The sequence below is a fragment of the Triturus cristatus genome, chromosome 4_1 (genome assembly GCF_964204655.1).
Source record: "Triturus cristatus chromosome 4_1, aTriCri1.1, whole genome shotgun sequence".
Classification (NCBI taxonomy): domain Eukaryota; kingdom Metazoa; phylum Chordata; class Amphibia; order Caudata; family Salamandridae; genus Triturus; species Triturus cristatus.
This window is the reverse complement of record NC_140585.1, coordinates 661343950-661369439: the sequence shown is the minus strand read 5'-3', so window position 1 is coordinate 661369439 and position 25490 is coordinate 661343950. Positions and strand designations below refer to the sequence as shown.

The 25490-nt window shown below is 45.2% G+C and overlaps 1 long non-coding RNA gene across 4 annotated transcripts in view; it reads right to left on the bottom strand.

Annotated features, from left to right (window-relative positions):
• Positions 1-25490, bottom strand: part of LOC146855355 (uncharacterized) — a 90472-nt gene that overhangs the window by 59992 nt on the left and 4990 nt on the right. For 2 of the 4 annotated variants that reach the window (XR_014980816.1, XR_014980818.1), the window contains exons 2-3: positions 20554-20608; positions 20329-20373 (exon numbers count right to left, since the gene is read on the bottom strand). The exons of the other annotated variants lie outside the window; for them this stretch is intronic. This is a non-coding gene — a long non-coding RNA (uncharacterized LOC146855355). The remainder of the gene's footprint in view (positions 1-20328; positions 20374-20553; positions 20609-25490) is intronic. 4 annotated transcript variants of the gene reach the window in all.

Here is a 25490-nt window from a genome sequence, read left to right as displayed (position 1 = left end):
TCCTGTCCATGTTGGCAAAAGTTGTTTTCAGTCCCCGCATATGTCGCTGCACTGACATAACTGCCTTTGTTTGCAGGCGCTGTTGCTTCAGCATGTTGCCCTCAAGCCCCGAGAAGACCCCATGGCTGTCGACGTCTGCTGGTGGACTCTGCACCCGCGACCTGCGGCGCCGTCTTGCACCCGTGTGTTCTCCCTGTGAGGTGGAGGGCACAGTGGCATGGCTCTCATCCTGGGGCATAGTGTTTGGCTCCGGGCCCCTGCTGTCGTCAGATGTGGTGTCTAATGCTGGCAACCTGGCAGCAGCACGCCTCCTCGAACGCACATATGCAGGCGGTGATGTGGCCAGTGACTCAAACATGAGTGGCGATGCTGGCTGTGGTAGAGGTGACGCTGGCTGTGGTTGAGGTGATGCTGGCTGTGGTAGTGGTGATGCGGGCTGTGGTGGTGGTGATGGTGGCTGTGGCAATGCTCCCTGGGCAGAACTTGTGCTGGCCAGAGCTGACCTGTCTTGCCGGTGTGCCCTCTCTCCTGTAGCATGTGCAGTCCTGCGCGATGTTACATCTGTGGACAGAAATGCAACATCAGCTCAGTGTACCTGAAGCCCTGCATTGCTAGCATCACAATAAATGTATGTAACACTCTCACATTGTCCCCTGCATCCTTTTGGCTAATGTGTGTACCATGCATTGTTGTTCTGTGCTATTCAGTTCATGGTTGGGGTTTCCCTGACTACATCTCCCATAATGCATTGCCTGTCTGCACTAACACATGGACTGGAGTGGGATACTCATTTCACTATGGGGGATGTGGGATAGGGGTAGGGGGGGCTACATTGCTGTGCATTCGTCTTACCTTGTTGGGTGGCGGCTCTGGCAGAGCTGTCGGCATCCCCAAGGCCCACGACGCTCTCGTGCTCTATTTTGGCCTCCACCAGCTCCTCCAGTTCGGTGAGGGCAGGTGCCCTGTTAATTCCACCTCCTGTCCGGCTGGCCTCCTTCTGCATTTCCCCCATCTTCCTCTTTGTGACGATCCTCAGGTCGTACCAGCGCTTTTTCAGGACCTCAATCTCCCTGGGGGTCACTCCAACCGCATTGACCTGCGCCTGGATTCCCAGCCATATATTGCGCTTCTCTGACTCTGGCACTTGCAGGGACTGCCTCCCAAACAGCTTCTGGTGCTGCTTCACCACCTCCTCCACTAGCACCTGGAGTTCCCTGGGGCTGAATTTCTGCTTCCTCCTCCTTTCCCCGCCATCTCTCTGTGTCCTCTGGCTGGACATAGTGGATTTGAGCTGCACAATCAGGCACTGGCTCCCTGCCTCTCCTCTCCACTCCCAGCCTCTCCAGGGTCTGTTGATTGTGTGCACCTGCCTGGGTGTGGCCACTTCCTGGTTGGGTGGGGTGTGGTTGCACAGGATTGGCTGTTTCATCCAGTCATGTGTTTTCGTTTTTCCGATTCGGTAAATACCGATTCAGCCTAGCAAGGAGTCTTTTATCATGTTTCATTATTATTAGCTCCTCTAAAAGGTTCATTGGTGCTTTACTAACATGCTTCAAATCAAGCGAACGATTGAACATATTAGGACCTTTCCCAAGCACTTTATACTAATGATAATGTTTTTATAGTCATTTAAGTTTTTTATTATCCTTTGTGAGTCTGTAGGCCATAAAGGCTGTACTATTGAAACTATTATAACTCGTTCAATCATGTAAAAAAAGAATACACTGAAGATCTTGGAACGGTATACTTTATTTAATTTTGAGGTTATTTATCTTTTCCTATTTGTGAAAACCGCAGTTTAAACGTGGTAATATTTTCATGCTTTTAGGTAATTCATATTATTGTAAAAGGTCTACTCCAATAAACAAAATGTAATTCTACTAATTTATCAGGAGAACCTGACATCACCCATTTAAAACTAGTTAATAGGAACAGTGGAAAAATGGCAGTGATAGAAAAGGGTCCTCTGTGCATTAGTGGGGCAGTTTCCATGCACAGCCTCCTTACCTCTTTTATCTTTGGAGCTCATTAAAGTGCTGTAGTGTAATGAGTGTGGTGATGAGGTGATTGGCTGTAAGTGTGAGATTCTAAAACATGAAACTGAGAAACTGATGAAACATCAATCTTTCACGCAGTGCAACGCAGCAAGCCAAGGTTGATGCGTTGTGCTGTGTGAAAGGGCAAGATTGTCCCTGTTCCTTACCGGCAATCTTTACTATTCTGAGTCCTGGTCTTCCCTGACTGTCTTTACAGGTGATATGCATCTCTAAACTTCCCGATATATTCCCTAGCCAACAATAAATAATTCCTCTAAGATGGCTGCCAGTTACTCTGCCATCTCATAAAGGGGAACCCGTCACATCACTTCCTGTCGAAATACAAAGCAGAATACAATCCCAACAGAAAGCAAAATATAATCAATCCCATCTCCGAGAGGGAGGGCATGAACCAGGACTGTGTCAGGGCTGACCAGGACACAGAGTAATGAAGATTATGGGTAAGTTACTGGCGCATTACCTCCTCATCCGTCTTTCCTGACCCACTCCTTACACATGAGATCATGCCCAAGCTTCAAGATTGATTATCCAAACCAACAATAGAAGGAGCACATTGCACCGAAGCAAGCAAATGAACATTTAATACATGCCTGAAATCAAGGCTGGAAACAGAATACAGAACATGTTCACCAAATGTAGAAGAAAAATATCCCCCCAATCGGACCCAGTAATGATCAAGGAAAGTATGAACTCCAGGTCGCTGCGGCACACACATCCATCAAAGAAGCCCCCTGAAAAGAGGCCCACACAGCAGACACAACATGAGTTGACTGACCCTGAACCAGGGAAGGAACCTGAAGCTGAGCAATCTCATAAGCTTTCACAAGCACAGACTTAATCCACCTAGAAATAGAAGAGGTGGAAGGCCAGGAACTCGTATTGGGTAATTCAACCTTAATAAAGAAAGCATCTACCTTCCGAAATAAAGATGTCTGGTCAAGGTAAACTGACAAAGCTCTATGCAAATGCAAAGTGTGCAAGTCCACTTCCTCAGCCGAGAAAGGGGAAGGAAAAAACACTGTAAGGATAATATCTGAATCAGTGTGAAAACTAGACACAATGTTAGGCTAAAAAGGAGCACTAGGCCGGAGAATCACTTTATCATGTAAAAACCTAAAAAGCAGAGCAACAGACAATAAGGCACCAAATCAAAAACCCTTCTTCCTCAGCAAATAGCCACCAGAAAAGCCACCTTTTCAGTGAGAAACTTCAAGTCCTCCGACTGCAAAGGTTCAAAAGGCGAGGATGTTAGAGCCTTAGGGACCAAGAGTAAATCCCAAGGAGGGACAGGGGACCTAAAAGGATGCTGAAGTAAAAAACTACGCAGCAGCTTAGAAGTAAAAGGAGCCAGCCCAGCCTCCCGTGTCCCTCTAACCGCCTGGTTAGAAGCCCACTGTGCTCTGACGGTAGATACCACAAGGCGCAACACAAAATCTTCACACAAGAAATCAAGAACCTTCATGGTATCACCATGGATAGGATTCAAATCATGTGTCACACACACACACAACTTCTCAAAATTGCCCAATGCCGGGCATAAGTCTTCTGAGTAGCAGGAAGACGGTCCAAGTGATTTGCATCCTCAACCTCCCCAATGGAAGAAAAGTTAACCTTTAAGCAACAATGCTGCCAGGTTCAGACACCTGAGCGCAGCTGGTGAGAGCAAGGGAAGGGACAACAGAGAGGGTTGTTTGGGTAAACACTCAGGCAGGAGTGACCACCAGAATTAAGATCTGAGAGAACCAAGGCCTGCTCACCCATCTCGGAGCTACCAGAATGGCAGAAACCCGGTCCATCCTGGTTTACCGTAGGACTGTCGGAAGGAGAGGAATTGGTGGAAAACAATACGGGACACCGGTCAGCCCACAGAGCATCCCCCCCACACCAATGTTGAGGGCACCAGGGAACAGAACTGGGGCAGCCATGAAATCTCCTCTGCCGCACAAGGGTCCAACCATGGAACCCCAAACCTGAGGATCAGCTCCTGAAAAACTGCAGGACTCAGACACAGAGACACTGATGATGGAAACCTCCTGCTCAATTGGTACTCAGGCCCATTCACCCTCCCCGGAAGATAAACAGCCTTCAGGGAACGGAGGTTGACCTCTGACCACAAGCAAATCTTCTGTGCCTGAAGAAACAGAGCAGAAACCATACTCCTCTGTCGATTCAAGTAGGACCTCAGCACCTGATTGTCTATCTGGACACTGACAGCCCGATCCCAGATCAAAGAAAAAACAAACATCAAAGCCCTCTGAAAAGCTGCCAATTCCCATCAGTTGGTGGGCCTGTGGAACCCCTCCAAGCCCCTTCTTCCTTGAGCTGAAGCACTGCCTAACACTCTCCCAATTTACTGGCATCCATAAACAGTACCACTGAGACCGGAGGATCCAAGACAACCCATTTGAGCAGTGAGTCTGGTTGCAACCACCATTGGAGACCAGTCAGATCTCGGGAATCCCAAGAATTAATGTCTCAAACACTTTCGGATTGAGGGAGCCAATGTGCCAAGAGATGGCGCACCAGAGGATACAAATGCACCCTTCTCGAAGGCACAATGTAGAAGACAGACACCATTTCCCCTGAATCCTGAACCATAGCCTGGCAGAAGCTGAAGTCAAGGCCAAAAGATCCTGTAGATGCTGAAATACCCAGATGCACCTCTACTCCTACAGGAACATCTCCCCACTCTCCATGCAAAATCTGGCCCCCACAAATTGCAGTGTGAGTAGGGTGCAGATGTGACTTTGCATAATTCAACAGGAACCCAAAAGTCCTATGCAGAGTGCACCCCTCCTCAACATCTGCTTGTGCCCTGGAAAAACAAGAAGATTTAATGAGCCAATCATCAAGGTAGGGGAAAAGGTTAATTCCTCTATCATGCAAGATACCCACCAGTGGAGCCAGCAACTTGAATACCCTCATCGCTGAGGAAAAGCCAAAGGGAAGGACCGTTAATTGAAAATGCCTGCTGGCTACAGCAAATTGAAGGTAACAATGGTGAGTGAGAACAATCGGCACATGTAGCTAGGCATCCATCATGTCCGGAGAGGCTAGAAAATCCCCCAGAATCAGGAAAGGGAAGATGGATTGCAGCATGACCATCTTGAATGGCCGATGAACAAGGAATTGATTTAGGGCTTTCAAATCCAACACTGGACGAAAACCGCCTGATGGCTTCTACACCAACAAGAGAATAAAATAAAATCCTTCTTCTCTCTCTGGTGCAGGAACTGGAATCACCGTTAACTTTGCCACCAAAGTTTGCAAACTGTTCAACAAGGCCTGATGCTTCACCGGATCCCTCAGAAGAGGTGTGGACTTCAATAAACTGGGAGGCAGGACTAAAAACTGTAGGTGGTAACCCACTGAAACCACCTTAACCTCCCACAGATCTGGTAAGGTATGCTGCCAAACATCCGCGTGTATGGAAGCCCCACTTTCTGGCTAGTACTGGGTTTAATCAGCAATTTGGGCACCCCGGCCATGAACCCTGACCTCGAACAGGCTAATATGTGCTTTTACTAGGAGAGGGAATAGCATTTTTTTAACCAAAACCCAGACAAGAAGAGAGCCTCTTGTTCCATCATGCTTAACAGAGCAGAAGGATCCTCACCAGCCTTCATCAGATCAGCCTGGGATTGTAAATTGTTGAGTAAAGACTGCACTGCGTAATTAGCATAGGTATTCACACAAATAAAAAAATGTGAAGCTGCATGCGAGCACTCTAAAACAGTCTCCACCTTCTTGTCAGCTGCATCCAGGGCAAGGCATCCTTCGAAATAACACTACCCCGTGTTGAAACTCCACTCATGATGTTCTCCACCTTAACAAATGGCGATAATTCTTCTTTAAAGTTCTCTACATGGTATTGTTTATACAGAAATCAATGGAAAGGGATCTCGTCCACCTACCTCCATTCATGAGTCAGCACTTTACGAATAGCTGAATGGTGTGGGACTGATTCAGGCTCAGCCTGCCGATAACGTGCAATAAAAATCTTCCTCCTCAAATTTTGCCTCAGATGGAGAAACAAAGTGGATAGCTCTTCCCTAGGGAGAAAAAGCCCCTGCCTACCCTAATCTAAATTCAAACCTAGTATTTGTAAAGCACAAACTACTCACCGCTAAAGGTCTCAAGGCACTGGGGGCCGTTGGGGATATTAAGTGAGCTATTGGCCAGAGTCACATGGTGCTGAGCTGAGCTGCCGCCGGGGATCGAACCGTGAGCTGTGCGCTTCGGAGACCGCTGCCTGGTCGCTGCACCGCACCTCTCCCTACAACATCCCCATATAGATCTCCCTCCTCAGTATTCACAAGCTGAGGGACTTTAAGAGGGGCAGGAGATTACATTTCTGTAAAGCACACTCCTCGCCTGAAACTCTGCCATAGAAGGTACAGACCTTAAGGGACCTGCTTCCTCCATGCCTCCAAAGCACTGCCAAAAATCACAACCAGAATCAACTGCGACACTCAAGGCAGGAAAACGCAATTTTGAAATCAGCTGGAGTGCTGACAATAAACCCCCGTAATCTCAGGGGATCCCAGCAGAATGAAGGAAACACTGGCGCCATCTTGGAAGAGGCGCCTGTGCTTATAACCACAGCTAACCACACTTCATGCTAAGCAAAAAAATGCCAAAAGTTGCCCAAAGAGTAAAATAACTGGTAAGAAATGCCTGCAAAACATGACCAACAGCACGCCAGAAACGGCTAAAGCGGGTTCCTGGCAGCGCGAGCATGACAACTGCATTAACGGCCCACCCCTACAGCAAGCCTAAACACTAATATATACAGGAAGAGAAGGAAAAGAGAACTTACAGTTCTCGTAGCAATGCGCAACCAGCTAGTTAGATGAAGCAGAATCAAAAAATGATAGGAAGGAATGTAACAGGATCTCCTTTATGGGAGCGCTGTGTAAATGACAGCCATTTTAGGGGAATTCTTTTTTGTTGGCTAGGTAATATGTTACGCAGTTTGGAGCTACATCTCACGTGTAAGGACTGTCTCAGGGAAGATGGACGAAGAGGTAATGCTCCATGCCTAACATTATACAGCACATTCCTGTCTTTTCCTAGATCTTGCACACTTTTGGCTGCCTAGCACCAACGCAGGCACCCTACCTCATGGTGCAAGGGTGCCTGCGTTGTATACAGGTTTGTTTTGTGCAGGAAAGGATACCTCCCTGCAAAAAAAATCCTAAGAGCATTTTCCTCTTTCTATGTGTGCTGAAGAATGCAGCACACATAGAAAGAGGGATAAATAAAGGTATTTCCTGCCCACATGTTGTCTGAAATTAAAACCTGTTGATTCTTCTTTTCTTTAATATGTGCCCTCGGCTTTGCCTGGCATCCTTAATTGCGGGGTGGTCAAGTTCACTCACAGTACAACATCAGGCTCTGTGTGAAGAGAAAACAGTAACTATTCACAATTTACATTGTATTGTTGGAGCTAAAAAACATAGGGGGCCATTATGACTTTGGTGGTGCAGCACTGGCTCTGCGCCAGCTCAGTACTACCAAAGCCATACAGGGACCACCCGCCAGATTACGAGTTAACTCATGTCTGGCAGACTTTTCCTGTCTTTTCTTTTGCCATTCCCATGTCGCTGCCCTGAAGACGGGCACTGCAATGGGAACGCAAGAAGTTTCAGAACTGCATGGACTTCACATTCATTGCAGTTCAGGAACTTGGGGTGCATGCAAACACATCCCCATGGAGGCTGGGGCCCTTTGGTTCTCCTCCGCCAGCCTTTTAATGGCTGTGTGCCCTCCATGACATGGCTGGTGGAGGGAGGGGAAACTCATAATATTCTCGGTGGACCACCACTGTCCAGCCCTGCATATTATATAGGCCCCCTGCGCAGCGCCACTGCAAGGGAACAGCGGTTTCCTGGCACAGCCGGGGCAGCGTAGCCGGTCCTAAAAGCTGCCTCGTAATACGGCAGCGGCAGGACCGCCACCGTCTCACCACCGCGAGTACGTCGGGCTTGTAATCAGCCCCATAGTTCATAAGATTCACTTTTCTTTAAGAAACACAAGCCCTCTGTTGTGTAATGAGTCAGCAGTGTTTCCAGCCAAGAACATAAAAAAGATACAATAAATTTAGGAGTGCTTACATTTTTGTCTTTTGTTAGGTCCAGTTCACAAACAAATTCTAAGGTATGCATCCACTGGTTTACTTGCAGATTTATGATGTTGGAAAGTGGGTTACTGGTTGAGGTGGGTGACATCCTACTTAAGCAGGAACCAACATTTCTGTCAGCGTGAAACATATGCAAACCATAAATCAACCTGTGCTTGACCATCTGGTAGCTTGGCACAAAAGCAGATAGGCTTAACTTAGAGGCAACGTGTAAAGTTTTTATACAGCACTTCCAACAGTAATAAAGTGGAAACACAGCACAAGAAAAATCCCACAAAAATTTAGAAAAATAGATTAAACTTCAATAAATTATTTGAAACCAAAACTACAAAACTCTAATTGGTAGAACCAGAAGTATGTAATTTTAAAGATATAAGTGAAAATAGTGCCTGAAAGTACAAAGTGTCAACTGTGCCTATCTGGTAGCACTGGATCGGAACAAATTTGCAAGTTCAGGCCCACTCAATGCAGCACAAGCCAGGTACAGGGATCAAGTTAGGCCTGCTAAACAAAGTACCTTAAATCCTTGTTGCTGAGCATTATGAGATCCCTTGTCGAGGATTTGTTGTGCAGCGGCGGCACCAACAAAGCTAAAAGGTTGTGATGTGAGGTCCTGGGACAAAATAGATGTGTCAAGCAGCATCGTCAGTTACCATCGATGGGAGCATGTGATGCAGGGTCCTGCATCAGTGTCGAGGAAGCAGCTTTTCAGAATTGTGACTTAAAATCTGACTTTTCTATTAAAGAGGTATTGACTTGGCATCTTTGGCGTTGTTTCCTCTGACTTTTTGCCTCTACCTCCTGTATTTTTGATGCTGTGCTGGATTTTGTTTTTGCTGACTTCAATGCTTTGGGCGCTTTGCCACTGCTGATCAGTGTCAAAGTGCAAGTACTCCCTATGTAAATTGCTATTACAAATGGTTCTCCCTCATTGGCATATTTGATTTACTGATAAGTCCCTACTAAAGTGCACTGAGTCTGCCTGGGCCTGTAAATCAAATGCTACTTGTGGGCCGCCTGCAGCACTGATTGTGCCATGCACCTCAGTAGCCCTGTAACTGTATCTCAGACCTGCCACTGCAGTGTCTGTGCACAGTTTTGAACTGCCATGTCAACCTACCAAGTGCATCCACTTGCCAGGCCCTGACCGTCCCTTTTCTTACATGTAAGACATCCCTCAGGTAGACCCAAGGTATCCCCATGGGTAGGGTGCAGTGTATGTGAAAGGTAGGCCTTGTACTGGTGTGTGTGACATGTTCTGATGGTGAAATACTGCCAATTCTGTTTTTCACTATTGAAAGGCTATCTGTCCCATAGGATAGCATGGCAGATTCTTTGTAACATATTACTAGTGTAACTTCACATTGGGACAAGATGGAGGAATAAAGTTTAGTCTCTCTGAACTCAGAATTTAATAACACATCTTTTAGTAGAGATGTTTTTTAAATTGTGTGTTTGAAAATGCCACTTTTAGAAAGTAGGCATTTTCTTGTCCAGCCATTCTGTGTGCCTCTGCCTGTTTGTGGATTGACTGTCTAGTTTTGAAGTGACAGGGGCTGGGCAATAAAATGCCAACTTTCTAAAAGTGTCATTTTCAGAACTGTGACTTAAAATCTGACTTTTCCATTAAAGAGGGCTTAAAAATACATTTTTTAGACTCGAAATGAGACATGCCCAACTGATTCCAATTGAAAGTTATCACTTATTAAATGCAATAAAGTAGCTCAATGTTAACCTATGGTAGAGCTAGGCAATGCAGTAGTAAAAACAAATCAAAGAGTTTTTCACTGCCAGGACATGCAAACATGAAAAGTACATGCCAACTTTCTAAAAGTGGCATTTTCAGAATTGTGCCTTAAAATCTGACTTTTCCATCAAAGAGGTGTTTAACTTGGCATCTTTGGCGTGGTTTCACCTGAAATTTTGCCTCCATCCCCTGTATTTTTGATAATGTGCTGGATTTCATTTTTGCTGGCTTACATGCTTTGGGCTCTTTGCCACTACTGATCAGTGTCAAAGTGCAAGTGCTCCCTGTGTAAATTGTTATTACAATTTGCTTTCCCTGATTGGCACATTTGATTTACTGGTAAGTCCCTTAGTCCCTTATTGCACAATTTAGTTGCCTTTAAGACAGCTATGTCTCGTTTGTTTGCAAAACATGTATTCATTCAAGCCTCTGATAACGTGTTGTTGAACTTACGCCAAGGGTTCAAAGACTTAATAACATCCATAACAAGTTTTAACAGGTTACTATCTAAAACGCGCTGGCCTGAAGAAAAAAGAATATCCCTATTCTACCGGGGCCTTAGAGATGAATTAATAGACTCTTTAGCACATATCGTGAACCTACCAGATGATTACACAGAGTTCCTGGAAATAGTGGTTAAGCTAGATCATAGGTTAGGAGAATGGAAGAGCGAAAGACCTATAGGAGAACCAAGAACTTTACACTTTAAGATTGAGAAAAAAGATTTAGAAGACATAAATAATAATGTAGAACCAATACAAAGGACTGCTTTCTTCTGATGAAAAGGAAAGAAGAAGTAAGGGTAATCTATGTCTTTATTGTGGCAAGGCTGGTTATTTTGCCAAGGATTGTCCAGTCAAACCTAAGAAAAAGAAGACTATAGTTTTCTCTGATAAACCATCTAGTGAGTCGGAAAACTAGGTTTGTCGAAGAAAAAGGAGATAGTTTCTTCAAGAACAAACCCATTACAGATCTCACAATATGCCACTAATGTTGTGAATCGTCCTCCAAAACATTTTACAATTAGACTAACATTCATAATAACAACCCAACAAAGACACAGTCTGGCTGTTTTAACCCCTTCGCTGCCCGGCCTTTTCCCCCTCCTGTGCCAGGCCTTTTTTTGGCTATTTGGGGTAGTGCGCGCTTAGGCCCCTGTAACTTTTTGACCACATTAGGTATCCACGCAAAATTTGCGTCCTTTTCTTCCAACATCATGGGGATTCTAAAGGTACTCAGGGTTTGTGGATTCCCCTGGAGGGGTCACAGAAAAGAGCCAAAATACAGCAAAAGTTTGGATTTTTTTGGAAAAATTTAAAAAACGGGCTGCAAATGAAAGCATCTGGGTTTTTCCCTGCAAATGTTATCAAAAAAGGGTTTGTGGGGTTGAAATCACCATTTTCCCAGCTTTTCGCGGATACTTGACTTTTGTCAGAAACCCAACATTATTTACACAGTTTTGGCATTTTTCTGGGACATAGCCTATTTTTGCTATTTTTTGTGCTTTTGACTTCCTTCCAGTTAGTGGCAGAAATGGGTACAAAAGCAATAGTGGATCCTGGAAAGCTATACATTTTCGAAAAGAAGACAACATTCTGAATTCAGCAAGGGGTCATTTGTGTAGATCCATCAAGTTTTTTTTATAGAAACAAACAGTTAAATGTAGGATAAATAGAAATTTAGTTGAAAAAAACAGCCTTTTGTGTCAACGTTTTCACCTGTAACTTCTTCTAATTATGACAGCTCTTTGAAAGCAATATACCGTTACATCCGCTGGACATTACTGGTTGTGGGGATATATAGGACTTGTAGGTTCACCAAGAACCAGACGAACCCAGAGCCAAAAACTGAGTAGTAACTTGCAATGGTTTTTTATTATGTACCGGGTATATAGTAATTATTCTGTAAAAAAGTGTACATGGAAAAATCGGTATGAAAGACACCTATGTATTTCTGAAATGGGAACAAAATAGAGTTTAGAAACAGTAGATATTTGCACATTTCTGAAATTGGGAATACTCATACTAGCATGAGAATTATCAGTCATTTTTTAGAATGACTTCTTTTTTACACAATATCTTTCATTTGGAAAGCAGAAATGCATGGAAAATCAATAGATAATAACAGTTCCTTAACAAATCTGAATTACTCTAAGTCTCCCGATAAAAATGGTACCTCACTTGTGTGGGTAGGCATAGTGCCCATGACAGGAAACGGCGCAAAACGCAACGTGGTCACACCACATTTTCACAATGCAAAATTACCCTTTTTTTGTAAAGTGCCTAGCTCTAGTTTTTGAATCCTAGCTCTGCGGGCACCTTGGGAAACCTAGCAAACCTATACATTTTTGAAAACTAGACACACAGGGGAATCCAGGATGGGGTGACTTGACTGCCTCCCACCAGGGTCTGTTACCCAGAATCCTTTGCAAACCTAAAAAATTGTCAAAAAAAACACATTTTCCACACATTTCTGTCGTGGAAAGTTCCAGAATCTGCGTGGATCCACAAATTTCCACCCACCCCGCGTTCCTCAAAGTCTTACGAGAAAAATGGTACCTCACTTGTGTGGGTCGGCCTAGTGCCCGCGACAGGAAACGGTGCAAAACGCAAGGTGGTCACACCTCAATTTTGCAGTGAAAAATGACCCCTTTTTGGCAAAGTGACTAGCTGTAGTTTTTGAACCCTAGCCCTGCCAGAACCTAGGGAAACCTAGCAAACCTATACATTTTTAAAAACTAGACACCCAGGGGAATCCAGGATGGGGTGACTTGACTGCCTCCCACCATGGTCTGTTAACCAGAATCCCTTGCAAACGTAAAAAAATGACAAAAAAAACACATTTCCCCAACATTTCTGGGATGGAAAGTTCTGGAATCTGCGTGGATCCACAAATTTCCACCCACCCCGCGTTCCCCAAAGTACTACAAGAAAAATGGTACCTCACTTGTGTGGGTCGGCCTAGTGCCCGCGACAGGAAACGGCGCAAAACGCAACGTGGTCACACCTCCATTTTGCAGTGAAAAATGACCCTTTTTTGGCAAAGTGACTAGCTGTAGTTTTTGAACCCTAGTCCTGCCGGCACCTACGGAAACCTAGCAAACCTATACATTTTTGAAAACTAGACACCCAGGGGAATCCAGGATGGGGTGACTTGACTGCCTCCCACCATGGTCTGTTACCCAGAATCCCTTGCAAACGACAAAAAAAAAGACCTTTTCCCCACATTTCTGGGATGGAAAGTTCTGGAATCTGCATGGATCCACAAATTTCCGACCACCCCGCGTTCCCCAAAGTCCTACGAGAAAAATGGTACCTCACTTGTGCGGGTCGGCCTAGTGCCCGCGACAGGAAATGGCGCAAAAGCCCGGTGATGCCACTACTTTCCCACCCCAAAATGTGTGAAAAAAGTGATTTTTTCAGCAAAAATTGAGGTTTGCAGGGGATTCTGGGTAAGGAAACGTTGGGGGATCCATGCAAGCCATACCTCCCTGGAAGCCGCCGGGTGTCTAGTTTTCAGAAATGCGTGGGTTTGGTAGGTTTCCCTAGATGGCCGCTGAGCACCGGGCCAAAAACCTAAGTGACCCCCCTTGCAGAACCAGGTGGTTTTGCGACAGGCCATTTTGATGTCGCCTCACTGCGTTTTGGGCCCTTGCCTGCCGCGGGTATTTGGGCCTCCCACACAAGTGAGGCACCATTTTTACCGGGAGACCTGGGGGAACGTTGGGTGGTGGTAAATTTGTGTGAGCCCGGTGATGCCACTACTTTCCCACCCCAAAATGTGTGAAAAAAGTGATTTTTTCAGCAAAAATTGAGGTTTGCAGGGGATTCTTGGTAAGGAAACGTTGGGGGATCCACGCAAGCCATACCTCCCTGGAAGCCGCCGGGTGTCTAGTTTTCAGAAATGCGTGGGTTTGGTAGTTTTTCCCAGATGGCCGCCGAGCACCGGGCCAAAAACCTAAGTGACCCCCCCTTGCAAATCCAGGTGGTTTTGCGACAGGCCATTTTGATGTCGCCTCACTGCGTTTTGGGCCCTTGCCTGCCGCGGGTACTTGGGCCTCCCACACAAGTGAGGCACCATTTTTACCGGGAGACCTGGGGGAACGCTGGGTGGTGGTAAATTTGTGTGAGCCCGGTGATGCTACTACTTTCCCACCCCAAAATGTGTGAAAAAAGTGATTTTTTCAGCAAAAATTGAGGTTTGCAGGGGATTCTGGGTAAGGAAACGTTGGGGGATCCACGCAAGCCATACCTCCCTGGAAGCTACCGGGTGTCTAGTTTTCAGAAATGCGTGGGTTTGGTAGGTTTCCCTAGATGGCCGCTGAGCACCGGGCCAAAAACCTAAGTGACCCCCCTTGCAAAACCAGGTGGTTTTGCGAGGTATACAACCTTTACAACGCAACTTTTACAACACATGCACTTACAACGCATTTTTTACAACGCAACATCCACTACAACGCATTCCATTACATCGCAGGACACTACAACGCATTTTTTAAAACTACCTTTACAACGCATTCCATTACATCGCATACTACCTTTACAACGCATACCATTATAACGCATAATATTACATTAAAACCCCTACACTATCCAACACTTACCCTACTGTTGCACCCCCTGGAGTTAGAATAGTAATTTTTACCCCTATACTATCCAACACTTACCCTACTGTTGCACCCCCTGGAGTTAGAAGAGTAATTTTTACCCCTATACTATCCAACACTTACCCTACTGTTGCACCCCCTGGAGTTAGAATAGTAATTTTTACCCCTATACTATCCAACACTTACCCTACTGTTGCACCCCCTGGAGTTAGAATAGTAATTTTTACCCCTATACTATCCAACATTTACCCTACTGTTGCACCCCCTGGAGTTAGAATAGTAATGTTTACCCCTATACTATCCAACACTTGCCCTACTGTTGCACCCCCTGGAGTTAGAATAGTAATTTTACCCCTATACTATCCAACACTTACCCTACTGTTGCACCCCCTGGAGTAAGAATAGTAATTTTTACCCCTATACTATCCAACACTTACCCTACTGTTGCACCCCCTGGAGTAAGAATAGTAATTTTTACCCCTATACTATCCAACACTTACCCTACTGTTGCACCCCCTGGAGTTAGAATAGTAATTTTTACCCCTCTACTATCCAACATTTACCCTACTGTTGCACCCCCTGGAGTTAGAATAGTAATTTTTACCCCTATACTATCCAACACTTGCCCTACTGTTGCACCCCCTGGAGTTAGAATAGTAATTTTTACCCCTATACTATCCAACACTTACCCTACTGTTGCACCCCCTGGAGTAAGAATAGTAATTTTTACCCCTATACTATCCAACACTTACCCTACTGTTGCACCCCCTGGAGTAAGAATAGTAATTTTTACCCCTATATTATCCAACAATTACCCTACTGTTGCACCCCCTGGAGTAAGATTAGTAATTTTTACCCCTATACTATCCAATACTTACCTTAAATGCAATGTAATATTATGCGTTGTAATGGTATGCGTTGTAAAGGTAGTATGCGATGTAATGGAATGCGTTGTAAAGGTAGTTTTTAAAAATGCGTTGTAGTGTCCTGCGATGTAATGGAATGCGTTGTAGTGGATGTTGCGTTGTAAAAAATGCGTTGTAAGTGCATGCGTTGTAAAAGTGTGCGTTGTAACGACATACATCCGTTTTGCGATAGGCCATTTTGATGTCGCCTCACTGCGTTTTGGGCCCTTGCCTGCCGCGGGTACTTGGGCCTCCCACACAAGTGAGGCACCATTTTGACCGGGAGACCTGGGGGAACGCTGGGTGGTGGTAAATTTGTGTGAGCCCGGTGATGCCACTACTTTCCCACCCCAAAATGTGTGAAAAAGGTGATTTTTTCAGCAAAAATTGAGGTTTGCAGGGGATTCTGGGTAAGGAAACGTTGGGGGATCCACGCAAGCCATACCTCCCTGGAAGCCGCCGGGTGGCTAGTTTTCAGAAATGCATGGGTTTGGTAGGTTTCCCTAGATGGCCGCCGAGCACCGGGCCAAAAACCTAAGTGACCCCCCTTGCAAAACCAGGTGGTTTTGCGATAGGCCATTTTGATGTCGCCTCACTGCGTTTTGGGCCCTTGCCTGCCGCGGGTACTTGGGCCTCCCACACAAGTGAGGCACCATTTTTACCGGGAGACCTGGGGGAACGCTGGGTGGTGGTAAATTTGTGTGAGCCCGGTGATGCCACTACTTTCCCACCCCAAAATGTGTGAAAAAAGTGATTTTTTCAGCTAAAATTGAGGTTTGCAGGGGATTCTGGGTAAGGAAACGTTGGGGGATCCACGCAAGCCATACCTCCCTGGAAGCCCCCGAGTGTATAGTTTTCAGAAATGTATGGGTTAGGTAGGTTTCCCTAGATGGCCGCGGAGCACGGGCCAAAAAGACAGTTGACCCCCTTGCAAAACCAGGTGGTTTTGCGATAGGCCATTTTGATGTCGCCTCACTGCGTTTTGGGCCCTTGCCTGCCGCGGGTACTTGGGCCTCCCACACAAGTGAGGCACCATTTTTACCGGGAGACCTGGGGGAACGCTGGGTGGTGGTAAATTTGTGTGAGCCCGGTGATGCCACTACTTTCCCACCCCAAAATGTATGAAAAAAGTGATTTTTTCAGCTAAAATTGAGGTTTGCAGGGGATTCTGGGTAAGGAAACGTTGGGGGATCCACGCAAGCCATACCTCCCTGGAAGCCCCCGAGTGTATAGTTTTCAGAAATGTATGGGTTAGGTAGGTTTCCCTAGATGGCCGCCGAGCACGGGCCAAAAAGACAGTTGACCCCCTTGCAAAACCAGAACGTTTTGACATTGTTTCTACAACGTGAGAATTTTGGCACAATATTGCATGGACAATGTGACCGATATTTTGAGGTTCGCAGGACATTGAGGATAAAAAACCTTTTTGGAATTCACAAGAGAGACATCACCATGAACTCCCATGGGTTTACGACAATATCTACAGTTGGTGGGTTATTTTTACATGGAACATACACCTTGGCAGAGAAACTAAAAAGACAAAGAATCCTGCACAGCCACCTATTCCTCAAACGCACACACATACTGGTTGGATTTGGCACAAAAATGAAATGCACTGTCAATAATTCAATGGAGAAAAAACTGAACCAATGACTCACAGCTCGTGAGCTGTAAAGCCACGGCAAGGCACCAACCGCTTTACAGGCCATTCACACACCTTTCATACGTGATACACACAGGACCATTCGCACCACCAGGCACAAAAACAACACATTACAAAATTCACAAAAGGGACAAGGTACACCCTGCTTCAGAAAGGCAAATATTACTGCACAGCTATCTAATCCTCAAGCACACACACATACTGGTTGGATTTGGCACGAGAGTGTGTGATGGTTCAGAATATACAATTGTATTAGCAAGTGATTTCACAAAAATGAAATGCACTGTTAATAATTGAAAGGGCGAGAAACTGAACCATTGACTCACAGCTCGTGAGCTGTAAAGCCACGACAAGGCACCAACCTCTTTACAGGCCATTCATACACCTTTCATACATGTGACAAATACAAAACCATTCACACCCCCAGCCGCGGGCCCATCACATAACAAAACTCACACCAGCACACAGCGCCATTCAAGGGCCCATCACTTTCACACGCCCACATTCCTGACACAGCAACTACACAAGCAGATGGATTGCGTGGAGTGGCACTCAGCTAGCAGTGTGTGTAGTGACCAGCAGCAAGTCACTACTCACACAGCCAGCCGAGCGCCAGTCCACGCACGCCACTAGCCGAGCACCAGTCCACGCACAGTGCTAGCTAAACACCAGTCCACGCACACCGCTAGCCAAGCGCCAGTCCACGCACACCGCCAGCCAAGCACCAGTCCACGCACACCGCCAGCCAAGCACCAGTCCACGCACACCGCCAGCCAAGCACCAGTCCACACACACCGCCAGCCAAGCACCAGTCCACACACACCGCCAGCCAAGCACCAGTCCACGCACACCGTCAGCCAAGCACCAGTCCACGCACACCACCAGCCAAGCACCAGTCCACGCACACCGCCAGCCAAGCACCAGTCCACGCACACTGCCAGCCAAGCACCAGTCCATGCACACCACCAGCCAAGCACCAGTCCATGCACACCGCCAGCCAAGCACCATTCCACGTGCACCGCCAAAGAAGTGCCAGTCCACACACACTGCCAACACATTTAGGATTTTTTTAGACAAAAATAAAAACACAAACAAATCACAAATAGATACAAATCTACAAACACAAAATCAGAAACTAAACACATTGCACTAACGCCAACCTTGAAACAGAATCAAATTTTTCAAAGAATACAAACCAATCAGTTAACTTTACCACTCATGATTGCTCCCAAAAATTCTTTTGTGTATGGTACGCTCTAAAACAAGCAGGGACACACAGCCCAGGTTTAGATGGACAGTCGGAGCAGTACATACGAGACTCCTTCCGCTTATCTCTTCGCCAACAGACTCTACATCTCCTAGTGGGAAAATCTTTTGCCGGTGTGGGAGGGATGAAATCAGGAAAGTGGCGATCTTTCAATCGAACCACATCCTCCACCACTCCAAATCTAGGAACACTTGCCTGTTCCACAACAACAAGGCTATCTATCACAGAGTGCTGAAACTGAAGAAATGTCAACTTTGACGCAGGAGAACACTCCTTGAACACAATAAAAGCATTGAACATTGCTTATTCAAAGAAATGGATGGCCAGCTTCTTATACCAAACATAAGCCTTCCGAATAGCAGAGTAAGGTTCCAACCTCTGATCTACTCTGTCAACACCACCCATGTGCTTATTGTAGTCTAGAATGAACACAGGTTTGCGCACTTCAGCAACCTGACCCCAAACAGCCACAGGTGACGTACTCTCATCATGGATGGTAGTCAGCATGTACACATCCCTCCTGTCCTCAAATTTTACAGCTAGTAGTTCATCACTACGCAAGGAACTGCACTGCCCCCTCTGAAGTTTTTTGCAAACAAGCTCTTTCGGATAAGCTTTACGGTTAGAGCGGATTGTGCCACATGCAAAAGTGTCCACTTTATACAATTCCTTAAATAATTGCACAGCAGTATAGAAGTTATCAAGGTACAAATGGTGGCCTCTGTTAAACAGTCTCCTAGCAAGATCCCACACAATTTTCTCTGCAACTCCAAAAGTGGACGGACAACCTGGGGGGTCAATAGCAGAATCTCTACCAGTGTACACATGAAAATTAAAAACATATCCTGTCCTACTCTCAGACAACATATACAGCTTAATTCCATAGCGTGCCCTCTTGCTAGGGATGTACTGCCTAAAAACCAAACCGCCCTTGAACAAGACCAAAGACTCATCAATAGATATTTCTTTCCCTGGAGTATAGATCTCAGAAAATCGATCCACAAAGTGATCAAGAACGGGTCGAATCTTAAAAAGACGGTCACAGTCAGGGTGATCTCGTGGCAACGCCATAGAATTATCAACAAAATGCAGCATACGTAGCAAAAGTAAATACCGATTACGAGTCACAACTGCAGGAAATATGGCAGTTGCCAACAAGGGGCTAGTAGACCAATATGAAGCCAAGGTTGGCTTCCTTACCACACCCATCAATAAAGTCAAACCCAAAAACTTCTTAATCTCTTCCAGATATGTGGGAGTCCACCGGGTAGCTCTAGACTGGGGCCTAAGTTTGTCGCTGTTGTTCCTCAAAAACTGTTCAGCATACAAATTCGTCTGCTCAACAATCTCACCCAAAAATACATCATCCATAAACAACTGAAAAAACTGTATAGGCAAAAAGTTTTCACAATTCACTGTACACCCTGCATCACCGCTAAAGGCAGGCAACACCGGCTGCACCATGTTTGGATCAACCCAAAGTCCAGCACTTCCAGTAGGAAGCCTAGCAGCCTCAGACTGCAATCCAGATGCCTCTTGCACCATCGGCACAGCAGTTTCCTCCTCTAAGACAGGCACTTCATCCGCACTGAGAGTTGCTTCATCCACACCAAGAGTACCTTCATCTGCACTGAGAGTACCTTCATCATCCGATGATTCCATGTTGAGTGAAAACTCACTGCCAGAATCTTCCCCTCCCTCCTCTCCCTCAGACGCACTGTCAGTCTCATAATCATGCTCAGAGGAAGATTCAAGAAGCATACCGACCACCTGTTGAGCAGTCATTCTACGGCTAGCCATATTGCTTACTAATAAAGGTAACTTGTCAACAATAACAAACTCTTTGTAAAATAAGTAATAAGCAAAAAGCACCTTTATCAAAAACTCAAATATACTCCAAAACAATACCACTCACTTGCCAGAGGCAGCTAAACTACTCACCACCACCAACTCTGTACAGACACAGTATGGATCAACAATATCCCACTAAAAAAGAAAGAGAAAAGCAATTACACATAAGACTATGCAAAACACATCGCAAAGAATTTCATGCTCAAACCACTAACTAAATATGCCGCCATTATGACATCCCTTACAAAAAAATTCATTCAGACATTATATTATTACTCATTTGGTGTAAATACAACAACAACAAAAATTTCTTACCAACACAATGCAACTACACAAAACTGCAGAACAGCCACCGTCGAAAAGCTTTAGACTAGAATAAAAAGAAGAAAAAAAACTTTATTGTAACATATGCATATAATGCTCTAGACCATCACGTACTGCGCAAAATGTATTGCTTGACCCTCCCACTTTCAAAAAGGAAAGATCGATGGCCCAATTCTTTACAAGCAACGCGGCGAGAATCTGGAACTGAGCCTCAGCTCCGGACCACCCCCTCCCTCTTCCCAGTCCTTCAAAACTAACCTCAAAGTTCTCCTCCTGCAAAGACACTTCCAAACTTAATTCACACCCTCTCTATTGTGTGAAGGAAGTCTTTACATTATAGGAAATTCTGTTCTCCATGCCCGTAGAAGTGCCTACCCAGTGTGTTCCTGTGTTTTGCGTGTCTGCCATTTATTGTACTTTTATACCTCTACTTGTACTTTGTACTCTTTTGTAAGTTGACATCACTACAGTACACCTGCTTGTGCTAAGACATCAAGCCTTCTAAGGTCTAGTGGGGCCTTCTACGGTGTAGCATGGGAATGTGCTCCCTCAGTACAGTGGTGTGGTGGACTGGTCATGAATGCAGAACCCGGTTCCCCATTTCCAAATTCAACAGCTCCGGCCATAGTGCCACATACCCACTGAACGCCATACTTGCCCACTGAGAGAAACTCGCACTGCCTTCAGCTATAACCTAATTGTGCTCGCTATAAACACTTGGATGTGGCTCAATTCAAATTATGCACTTGATAAGAGTAATACACTGCCTAAAAAAAAAAAAAAAACACTCCTAGGGAATGCAAAGCATGTGCAATGTAAGCAGAAACAACATGGTTACCTAAACGATCTCTCACTAACTATTCAGAAATCAGCGAGTGGTTTCACCGGAAAAGTTATGGACATGACTAGAGGGCCCTGAAGGGAACCGTTTCACTGTCCATTGCTTACATCCTTACAAAACATAAGCAGTATGGTAGACCACATCCATAAAAACAGAACCATGGTGCACATTGTGTTTTCCAATTCACCCATCAACCAGGTATTGCAGTACCTCCAGAAATGGTACACTCTCCCACCCTGGAAACAACAATGCTGTTCAAATGAAGACGAGGAAACGAAAGTAGCAATACACTGGCAAACTCTGATGCTGGTGTACTTGGATGCAAATGAAATCAATCTGGCCACTTTGCAACCTCTCTGTCTTACTTTATTTCGCCCCCCCTGGGAACAACAATGCTGTTCAAAGTTAGATGAGAAAACGAAAGTAGCAATACACTGGCAAACTCTGATGCTGGTGTACTTGGATGCAAATAAAATCAATCTGGCCACTTTGCAACCCCTCTGTCTCACTTTATTTCGCCCCCCCTGGGAACAACAATGCTCTTCAACGTTACACGAGTAAACGAAAGTAGCACTTCACTGGCAAACTCTGTGATGCTGGTGTATTTGTATACTAAAGAAAAACACAGGGCACTTTGCAACCCCTCTGACTTATTTTGTTTTACCCCCCACCCCCCTACCAGCACCCACCGATCACAAGATGTAAAAGAAATCAATCCGGCCACTTTGCAATCCCTCTGTCTAACTTTATTTTGCCCCCGGGGAACAACAATGCTGTTCAAAGGAAGACCAGAAAACGAAAGTAGCACTTCACTGGAAAACTATGTGATGCTGGTGTACTTGGATGCACATAAAATCAATCTGGCCACTTTGCAACCCCTATGGCTTACTTTATTTCGCCCCCCCTGGGAACAACAATACTGTTCAAAGGAAGACAAAAAAACGAAAGAAGCACATCACTGGCAAACTCTGATGCTGGTGTACTTGGAAGCAAATAAAATCAATCTGGCCACTTTGCAACCCCTCTGTCTTACTTTCTTTCGACCCCCCTTGGTACAACAATGCTGTTCAAAGTTACACGAGAAAACGAAAGTCGCACTGCACTGGCAAACTCTGATGCTGGTGTATTTGGATGCAAATAAAATCAATCTGGCCACTTTGCAACCCCTATGGCTGACTTTATTTCGCCCCCGCTGGGAACAACAATGCTGCTCAAAGGAAGACGAGAAAACGAAAGTAGCACTTCACTGGCAAACTCTGATGCTGGTGTACTTGGAAGCAAATAAAATCAATCTGGCCAATTTGCAACCCCTCTGTCTCACTTTATTTCGCCCCCCCTGGGAACAACAATGCTCTTCAACGTTACACGAGTAAACGAAAGTAGCACTTCACTGGCAAACTCTGTGATGCTGGTGTATTTGTATACTAAAAAAAAAACACAGGGCACTTTGCAACCCCTCTGACTTATTTTGTTTTACCCCCCACCCCCCTACCAGCACCCACCGATCACAAGATGTAAAAGAAATCAATCTGGCCACTTTGCAATCCCTCTGTCTAACTTTATTTTGCCCCCGGGGAACAACAATGCTGTTCAAAGGAAGACCAGAAAACGAAAGTAGCACTTCACTGGAAAACTATGTGATGCTGGTGTACTTGGATGCACATAAAATCAATCTGGCCACTTTGCAACCCCTATGGCTTACTTTATTTCGCCCCCCCTGGGAACAACAATACTGTTCAAAGGAAGACAAAAAAACGAAAGAAGCACATCACTGGCAAACTCTGATGCTGGTGTACTTGGAAGCAAATAAAATCAATCTGGCCACTTTGCAACCCCTCTGTCTTACTTTCTTTCGACCCCCCTTGGTACAACAATGCTGTTCAAAGTTACACGAGAAAACGAAAGTCGCACTGCACTGGCAAACTCTGATGCTGGTGTATTTGGATGCAAATAAAATCAATCTGGCCACTTTGCAACCCCTATGGCTGACTTTATTTCGCCCCCCACCCCCATCCCACGCTAGCAGCACCCATCACACAGAAAACGAGAGAAAAACGAAAACGAGCGTTTATTTTTTGGATCCATTTCACATAGAAGCACCTGCACTTGGACGATCCAAGCGCAGGAACAAAGCGGAGCCTACATAAAAACATTTCTACCCCCCCCAACATTGCGCCCCCACCCTACCTAACCCACCGATGCAATAATACCCCCTCCCCAGCCCCAAAACTGACCTTTACTCTGCTCGCGCGCTGACGTCATTGATGACGCGGGCGGGGGGAGGCAGGAGAAGGTCTTCCCCTGCCTCCCCAGTAAAAAAAAAAAAAAAAAAATCGACGAATCACGGGGGGAGCGCCAGCGCTTCCCCCAAGGGTAGGTCCCATGACGAGCTGGACTCGTCATGGGCACAGCGCGACTGTGCTCCATGACGAGTCCAGCTCGTCATGGGCACAGAAGGGGTTAATTGACTCAGGTGCCACCGGCAAAAAATTTCTGTTTCAGAAGTAGCCAGAAAAATAGGAATAATCTGAATCCCAAAAACTGAACCAGAACTAGTCAGAGTGGTTGATGGCTCAGCCTTATTTTCTGGTTTAATTAAATGTCATACTACACCCCTGACTATTGTAGGAGAGAACGGTCACACTGAGGAAACTGTTTTCGAACTAATTGATACACCCACTTTTGGCATCATACTAGGAGTTCCTTGGTTGGAGCTTCATAATCCAAAAATTGATTGGATTAAAAGAACTGTAACATTGGATTCCCCCCACTTCAGAACTCATTGTTATATGGAAACTCAAGACCACATCGTTCCCCTATTCTGTTCTGCTCTGCAACAAGACTCTCCTCAGTTACCTAATGAATATCTAGATTATTCTGTTGTATTTGACCCTGTCCAGGCTACTAAATTACCACCACACAGGGTCTATGACTTCAGGACAGATCTGATTCCTGGTGCAGTCAGACAAATTATTAGAGATTGGTTTTATTAGACATTCAACTTCCCCCGTCTCTTCACCACTTTTATTCGTGACAATAAAATCTGGTGATTTGAGAGCGTGTATTGATTATCGTGCAGTGAATAAGACAACGATAAAAAAACGTTATCCTTTGCCCTTAATTCCTGTGCTGCTAAACCAAATTAAAGGGTCAAGTATCTACACCAAACTGGATCTGCGGGGTGCGTACCACTTCATCCACATTAAGGAGGGAGACGAATGGAAGACTGCATTTCACACGAAATATGGTCCATTCGAATATACGATCATGCCATTCGGTCTCTGTAACGCCCTGGCTGCATTTCAGTATTTCATAAACGAAGTCTTGCATGATTTACTGGATGTTTGCATCATCGTTTACATCAATGACATATTGATTTTTTCCAAAACAGAGGAAGAACATACTCAACATGTTCATTCTGTCCTACAATGTTTGAGAGATAATTCCTTATATGCCAAACTTGAGAGGTGTGTTTTTAACACAAAAAAGATGGAATTTCTAGGTTACTGGCTCTCTCCTGAAGGTATAGTCATGGTCCCTGAAAAGGTGGAACCAATCCTGAATTGGCCCTCCCCATCCTCTGTAAAAGACACACAGCGTGTACTGGGTTTTGCACATTTTTACAGGCGCTTCATATCTAAATTTTCCGACATAGTCATACCAATCACTCAGTTACTTCGAAAAGGTCAACAATTTCAATGGAGCTCAGACGCAGAAGCTGCTTTTATCAAATTAAAACAGGCTTTTACATCTGCACCCATTTTGATACACCCTGACCTGACACACCATTCTTTGTTGAAGCAGATGCCTCTCAAAATGCATTGGGAGGAGTATTAATGGAGAAAGATGCTACTACAGGACACCTACACCCAATTGCCTTTTACTCACAGAAACTGTTACCAGCTGAGCAAAATTACAACATAGCGGAAAGGGAATTGTTGGCAATCAAAGCAGTATTTTTTTAAAGGAGGCACCATTTACTGGGTGCAAAACATACCATCACTATATTTTCGGACCATAACAACCTCCAGTTCTTTACAACTGTCAAAGCACTTACCCCCAGACAAATGCGCTGGTTACATTTCTT